Here is a 7,296-nt window from a genome sequence, read left to right as displayed (position 1 = left end):
GGATTTCACCATATTGGTTAGGCTGGTCTCGAACACCTGACTTCAGGTGATCTGCCTGCCTCAGTCTCCCAAAGTGCTGGGATTACAGGCGTGAGCCACAGAAAAATTAATTTTAGTTTATTTATTTTGAGACAGGGTCTTGCTATGTTGCCCAGGCTGGCCTCAAACTCCCTGCCTCAGCCTCCCAAGTAGTAATCCTGTTTCTTCCACACAGAGCAGCCTTGGGCCCCTGCAGAACATTTCTTCCTTCCTCTCCCTTGTCTTCCTCCAGCATCCTGCTGAGGAGTGCAGGCTTTGATTGGAGGAGTACATTCAGCGCTGTAGCAAGTTGCTCAGCCTCTAAATCCCAGCTTGTAAACCCTTCATCTGTAGGGTGGAAATGGCAATGGCTGTGACTTCCTACGAGGGCTGTTGTGAGGGTGCCTGGCCTATGAGGAGGACTCACAGGTGCCTCCTGTTGGTTATTCTTTTCCTAATCTCCTTTTTCTTCTTTCTCCCCATGAACAGAGCATCAAGGTTGAAGAACAGGAGGAGGCAATTTTTCTTCTTCCCCATCAGTGCTCATCTCCCTCTCTCTCCCCACCACTTACAGGCCCAGGACCCTCTACCAGCACCAGCACACACAGGCAACGGAGCTGGCTTTATCTCAGCCGTTAGCCAAGGTAGTGGTGCATTCAGTGGGCCCGCGACTCTATCTCATGCTCTGACTGTTTGGATGGAACAGACCCTCTCTTCCAGGCTCTGACTGCCCTCCAATAAAGATAAAAATAAAGAAACCAGGCTGGACGCGGTGGCTCATGCCTGTAATTTCAGCACTTTGAGAGGCTGAGGCAGGTAAATCACTTAAGCCCAGAAGTTTGAGACCAGCCTGGCAACATGGTGAAATGCTGTCTCTACTAAAAATACAAAAAATTAGCCAGGAGTGGTAGTGCACGCCTATAATCTCAGCTACTCAGGAGGCGAACGCTCGCGAATCGCTTGAACCTGGGGGGCAGAGGTTGCAGCGAGCCGAGATAGCGCCACTGCACTCCAGCCTGGGCAAGTGAGACCTTGTCTCAAAAAAAAAGGAAATAATTAAATTGTATTTAAAAAGAAAGAGACAGGGCGTGGTGGCTCACACCTGTAATCCCAGCACTTTGGGAGGCTGAGGCAGGCGGATCACCTGAGATCAGGAGTTCGAGACCAGCCCGGCCAACATGGTGAAACCCTGTCTCTTTAAAATAAATAAATAAATAAAAAGAAAGGAAAAAATCTATATACACAATAGATGATGGACAAGAAGTTTATTGATTGATTGATCATCTGGAGAGCTGGTGTGGGGAGAAGAATCACATGTCTGTGCTTAGACAAGTTTAGATGAGGTAAAGCAAGGAAAGAACTTAAGGGCAGGGAAAAGTCTACAGCCTCACCCTGACACAGACTTGGCCAAGGCTCCCCCACATCCCTCCCATCCAGAGACCAAAGCCGTGCAGGTTCAGAGCCCACTAAGCCATCTTAAAGAGGCTCTAAGTCAGAGCTCACAGATGTCAAGGATGCCCTTCTAGTCTCTTGCTGGCACGTAGATGTCTTCCCTCCAGAGAAGGCCACCTCCCTCCTGCCACTCTCATTCTGCCTCTAACCCCATCCTCAGCCCATTCCCCCACCTAGACACAGCTGGGTGCCAGTTCCTTCCAGTCCCACTCGGCTGCCTCTCTCTGAGGAAACAAAACCAAGCCAAGCATCCCACCCAAACCTCAAAACCAGGCTCGGTTTGTTCTTCATCCCAGTCAGATGCAGTCCAGGAGGTGTGGGATGGGAGTGGGAGGGGTGGAGGCGCGGAGGCCACCCAGGAGTGGGCAGAACCCAGACTGAAGCCCCAGGGCTCTTTCATCTTCCCTGGCTGTGAAGGGCAGGTCTTTGGCAGAGACGCCTCTGTGCCCTCTGTCCGCCCAGAACACTCTCACGCCTTCTGCCACTTTCACTGGGACTATAAGATGGGCAGCTGTTGAAGCCCGCTAGGGGGTGCTGTGGGGCAGACGGTCTTTGTTTATTACCACGGACGGCTGACATTTGGCGGCTTACCGCAAGGAATCCTGGAGAATCTCTGCTTTGGCAGATAGCACCTCAACATATCATTTTGAGATAAGAATCACTTCTGTTTCATTTCATAACCCTAATTTATTTTGGAGTGTCTTTTTTTTTTACACACGAATTAAAGTGTTTGTAACTTTTGTAAAGACTGATGTGTTTATGATAAAAAGCAAAGAACAAAGGTGTGAACTTTCCAGGTCATTTACCACTAGGCAAAGTCTCAAAGATGAAGCCTGCCATGCCAAGTACCTGCTATAATTATATTCTTTCTGTTCCTTTTGGACGACATAGTTGAACAGTGAAAAAAAAAAAAAAAAGGAACAAGAATGTGATTTGGATACTTTTTAGAGGCATGGCTTTCTGTGTTTAAGTTGTTGTGGCTCTTTGTGGTCACTGTGATTTCAGAACAAAGGAGGACAGTCAGGCCAGTGAGTCCAACTCCTCTGCGTAGACTTCTGTGCACAGGATGCAAGGCGCGTACCTCCTGCTTCTGAGAGCCTTCCTTGCCTATTTTCTGGCCCAACGAGGCAGTATCTTCAGACTCAGCAGAAGGAGTGAAGTAATACTTTTCATTAAAGATTTCAGGGCCGGGCGCAGTGGCTCAAGCCTGTAATCCCAGCACTTTGGGAGGCCGAGGCAGGTGGATCACGAGGTCAAGAGATCAAGACCATCCTGGTCAACATGGTGAAACCCCGTCTCTACTAAAAATACAAAACATTAGCTGGGCATGGTGGCGCGTGCCTGTAATCCCAGCAACTCAGGAGGCTGAGACAGGAGAATTGCCTGAACCCGGGAGGCGGAGGTCGTGGTGAGCCGAGATCGCGCCATTGCACTCCAACCTGGGTAACAAGAGTGAAACTCTGTCTCAAAAAAAAAAAAAAGATTTCAGGCCCGGTGCGGTGGCTCACTCCTGTAATCCCAGCCCTTTGGGAGGCCAAGGTGGGCAGATCACGAGGTCAGGAGACCAGCCTGACCAACGTGGTGAAACCCCGTCTCTACTAAAACAAAAATTAGCTGGGCATGGTGGCACGTGCCTGTAATCCCAGCTACTTAGGAGGCTGAGGCAGAAGAATTGCTTGAACCTGGGAGGTGGAGGTTGCAGTGAGCCAACATCGTGCCACTGTACTCCAGCCTGGGTAACAAAGCAAGACTCTGTCTCAAAAAAAAAAAAAAAAAAAGATTTTAGGCCAATTTTAATCTGTGGCTCATACCTGCAATCCCAGCACTTTGGGAGGCTAAGGCAGCATGATCACTTGATCACATGTCTGTGCTTGATCACAGGTGTGTGCCAGGAGTTCAAGACCAGAAAGGACAACATAGTGAGACTCCCCCATCTCTACAAAAAATAAAAAATTAACTGGGTGTGGTGGCACACACTAGGGAGGTTAAAGCCACAGTGACCCATGATTTCAGCACTGCACTCCAGCCTGCGCAACATAACAGGACCCTGTCTCACCTCTCTCAAAAAACAAACAAAAACAACAAGAAGAAAAAAGAGAACATTTTATTTTAGACAGAGCCTCACTCTGTCACCCAGGTTGGAGTACAATGGCGTGATCTTGGCTCACTGCAACCTCCCAGTTCCAGGTTCAGGCAATTCTCCTTCCTCAGCCTCCCTAGTAGCTGGATTAGGTGCTGGCCACCACACCTGGCGAATTTTTGTATTTTTAGTAGAGATGGGCGTAGTCCACATGCCTGTAGTCCCAGCTATTTAGGAGGCTGAGGCAGGGGAATCGCTTGAACCTGGGGACAGAGGTTGAAATGAGTTGAGATCCTGCCACTGCATTCCAGCCTGGGCAACAGAGTGAGACTCTGTCTCAAAAAAAAAAAAAAAAAATTGGTCAAAGGCAAGCCAGGTGATATACTACTGCTCTTGCTGGCAGTGTGACTTTGGGTGAGTCAGCTTCCCTCTCTGGGCGTCAGATTCCTGCGGAGACGAGATCATAGGTGCATAGGGGCTGTCAGGTCCCTCCCAGTACCAGTCTTCTCACATAGGCTAAAGAGCACAAGAACAGTGGTCTGTTCTCATTTTCCTGAATACGTGCAGTGTTAATACATCACAGAGATTACCTAGTAGGAAGGTTCTCATATTAGCCTCTTCTAGAGATGAAGAAGCAACCAAAGAGCGGTTGGCTGTCTTGCCCCAGGCCACTGCAAGGGAGTACCAGGGCTGAGATGGGCCCAGACAGCCTGACCCCAGGGCACCAGCATCATGGCTTTGTGGCCAGGACAGGCTTTAGAACAGAGAAGTTAACAGGGTTCAACGGGGCACGGTGGCTCAGTCCTGTAATCCCAGCATTTTGGGAGGCCGAAGGGGGTGGATCACCTGGGGTCAGGAGTTTGAGACCAGCCTGGCCAACATGGCGAAACCCCATCTCTACCAAAAATAAGCTGAGCGTGGTGGCACATGCCTGTAATCCCAGCTACTCAGGAGGCTGAGACAGGAGAATTGCTTGAATCAGAAGGTGAAGGTTGCAGTGAGACCACACCACTGCACTCCAGCCTGTGTGATAGAGCAAGACTCCATCAAAAAAAAAAAAAAAAAAAAAAAAAGTGAATAGGGCCCAGGGGCATACCATGTCAGAGTGGGGAGTGGCCTCAGAGAGGAGCAACCCAAGCCTCCAGGCAGGAGGAGGGGAGGGGACTTGCCTGGGCCACACTCGGTTAGCACAGGTGCTGCACGTGATTAGTGCCAGTTCCGTGGCACCGGGAGAGGGGTGTCTGGAGCAAGCCACCTAGAAAACCAGAAGGCAGGAACTAGAGGAGGAGAAATTCTCTTGATGAGGAGTGATGAAGACAATTCAACTGAAGAGTGAAAAAGAGAAAGGGAGAAGGCACCGGTCTGGTCTCCCGGGAAAGGGATGGCTCATTGCTGCAGGCACACGCACACAACAGCCTTCTCCCTTCCCTGCTTCTTTCAGTATTATTTCTGATGTTTTCTCCTCTGCCAGCTTGGGGAGTAGATATGGGTGGCCCTGGGCCAAAATCTACACGCTGGCACCAGACTCTCTTAGGAAGGAATTGCAGGCCAGAGATACCAAGCAGGACCTGGGGGAAGGGGCAGGGCCAGGCCTTCTCACACTTTTTTTTTTAAAATGAGTCAGAGGTTTTTATGTTGCCCAGGCTGGCCTCGAACGCATAGCCTTGCCTCCTCAAGTGCTAGGACAACTGGCCTGAGCCACCGAGCCTCCCTTTTTTTTTTCTTTTTTTTTTGAGACAAGAGTTTTGCTCTTGTTGCCCAGGCTGGAGAGCAAAGGCATGATCTCTGCTCACTGCAACCTCCACCCCGCACCACCCCCACCCGGGGTTCAAGTGATTCTCTCGCCTCCACCTCACGAGTAGCTGGGATTACAGGCTCCCACCACCAGGCCTGGTTATTTTTATATTTTTAGCAGAGACGGAATTTCACTATGCTGGCCAGGCTGGTCAACTCCTGACTGCGCAGGTGATCCACCTGCCTCACCCTTCTGAAGTGCTGGGATTACAGGTGTGAGTCACCACGTTTGGCCTTTCTCACACTTCTTATCTGCCTGATAATCCCACTGGATCTACGGGGAAAAAAGAAAAGAAAAGGACAGATCCTGGCCTTCCTTGAGTGATCCTGATGCAAGGGGTCTGGGATAGGCCCCGGGAACGTGCAGTTTTACAAGCACCCCAGGTGTGTGTGTGCTTGTAGAGACAGTCTCACTCTGTTGCCCAGGCTGATCCTGAACTCCTAGTTTTGAGAGATCTTCCTGCTCTGGCCTCCCAAGGTTCTAGGATTACAGATGTGTGAGCCACTGTGCCCAGCCACCCAGGTGTTTTTGGTGGAGGTGGCTCAAGTCCCCACCAGAGACACACTGGTTTAGAGCCTGCTCAAGGGGAGACACAGAAGTTGAAGCTGCAGCAGGGGGTGCTGAAAGGGTCTCAGGAGAGAACTGTCCTCCACAAGGACCTAAGACCAGTGATTCTCAAGCAGGGACAAGTTTGCTTTTTTTGCTTTTCCAGGGGATATTTAGCAATTTTTCTTTTCTTTTTTTTTTTTTTTAAGAGACAAGGTCTTACTCTGTCCCCCGGGCTGGAGTGCAGTGGCACAATCATAGCTCACTGCAATCTCAAATACCTGGGCTCAAGCCATCTCCCCTCCTCAGCCTCCTGAGTAGCTAGGACGATGGGTGTGCTTCATTGCCATGCCAGCCCAGAATTTTTTTTTTTTTTTTTTTGCAGAGACATAGTCTTGCTGTATTGCCGAGGCTGGTCTGAAAGTCCTGTGCTCAAGCATCCTCTCACTTTGGTCTCCCGATGTGCTAAGAATACAGGCATGGGCCACCCTGCCTAGCTGACATTTGGCAATGTTTGAAGACGTTTTATCGTCATAAAAGGGGAAAGGGGAGTGCTATGGGCTGAACATGCCCCCCTCCGAAATTCATATGTTGAAATTCTAACCCCCAAAATGATGGGAGGTGAGTGGAGCCCTCATGAATGGGTTTAGTGCCCTCATCAAACAGGCCCCAGAGAAAGCTCTCACCCTCTTTCCAGCACGGACACGGTGAGAAGGCGGCAGTTTGCAGACCAGAAGCAGGCCTTCACTAGAACTCATCCATGCTGCGCCTGGATCCTTATTTCCCAGCCTCCAGCACTGTGAGAAATAAAGATTTGCTGTTTCTAAGCCGAACAATTCTTTTTTTTTTTTTTTTTTTTTTTTTTTTAAGGCAGCGTCTTGTCTGTCTCCCAGGCTAGAGTGCAGTGGTGCGATCTCAGCTCACTGCAACCTCTGCTTCCCGGGTTCAAGTGATTCTCCTGCCTCAGCCTCCTGATTACAGGCACCTGCCACTGCGCAGGCTAATTTTTGTATTTTTAGTAGAAACGGGGTTTCACCATCTTGGCCAGGCTTGTCTCAAACTCCTGACCTTGTGATCCACCCACGTCAGCCTCCCAAAGTGCTGGGATTAGAGGCGTGAGCCACTGCGCCCGGCCGGTATTTTGTTATATAGCAGCTCCAACTTAGAACTAAGACAGGGAATGTTTCTGGCATCAAGTGGGTAGAGGCCATACATGCTGCCAAACATCCTGCAATGCACAGGACAGCCTCCCGCTCCGCTCCACACACAACGAAGAATCCTGTCCGGAATGCCGAAGATGCAGAGGCCAGGAAGCCCAGAGCCAGCCCATTTCCCACCGCCACCCTCTTCCCCTTGCACTAGTACTTGCCCCGCATCACATCTGCTGGGTAGCAATGTTACATGC

The 7,296-nt window shown here is 50.1% G+C and overlaps 1 long non-coding RNA gene across 2 annotated transcripts in view; it reads left to right on the top strand.

The window, feature by feature from the left end:
- LOC116550081 overlaps positions 1-6,719 on the top strand; it is a 10,091-nt gene extending 3,372 nt beyond the window's left edge. The window contains exons 3-5 of one of the 2 annotated variants that reach the window (XR_004268217.1): positions 508-662; positions 2,476-2,629; positions 6,589-6,719. This is a non-coding gene — a long non-coding RNA (uncharacterized LOC116550081). Of the gene's footprint in view, positions 1-507; positions 663-2,475; positions 2,630-5,770; positions 5,806-6,588 lie in introns of those variants that run through there. The other variant, XR_004268218.1, reaches the window with a different exon arrangement.
- The last annotated feature ends 577 nt before the right edge of the window (positions 6,720-7,296 follow it).

The sequence above is a fragment of the Sapajus apella genome, unplaced genomic scaffold (assembly GCF_009761245.1).
Source record: "Sapajus apella isolate SASKATOON/1434 unplaced genomic scaffold, GSC_monkey_1.0 scaffold7, whole genome shotgun sequence".
Taxonomy (NCBI): domain Eukaryota; kingdom Metazoa; phylum Chordata; class Mammalia; order Primates; family Cebidae; genus Sapajus; species Sapajus apella.
The sequence above is the reverse complement of the archived record's forward strand: the minus strand, read 5'-3'. Positions and strand labels throughout refer to the sequence as shown.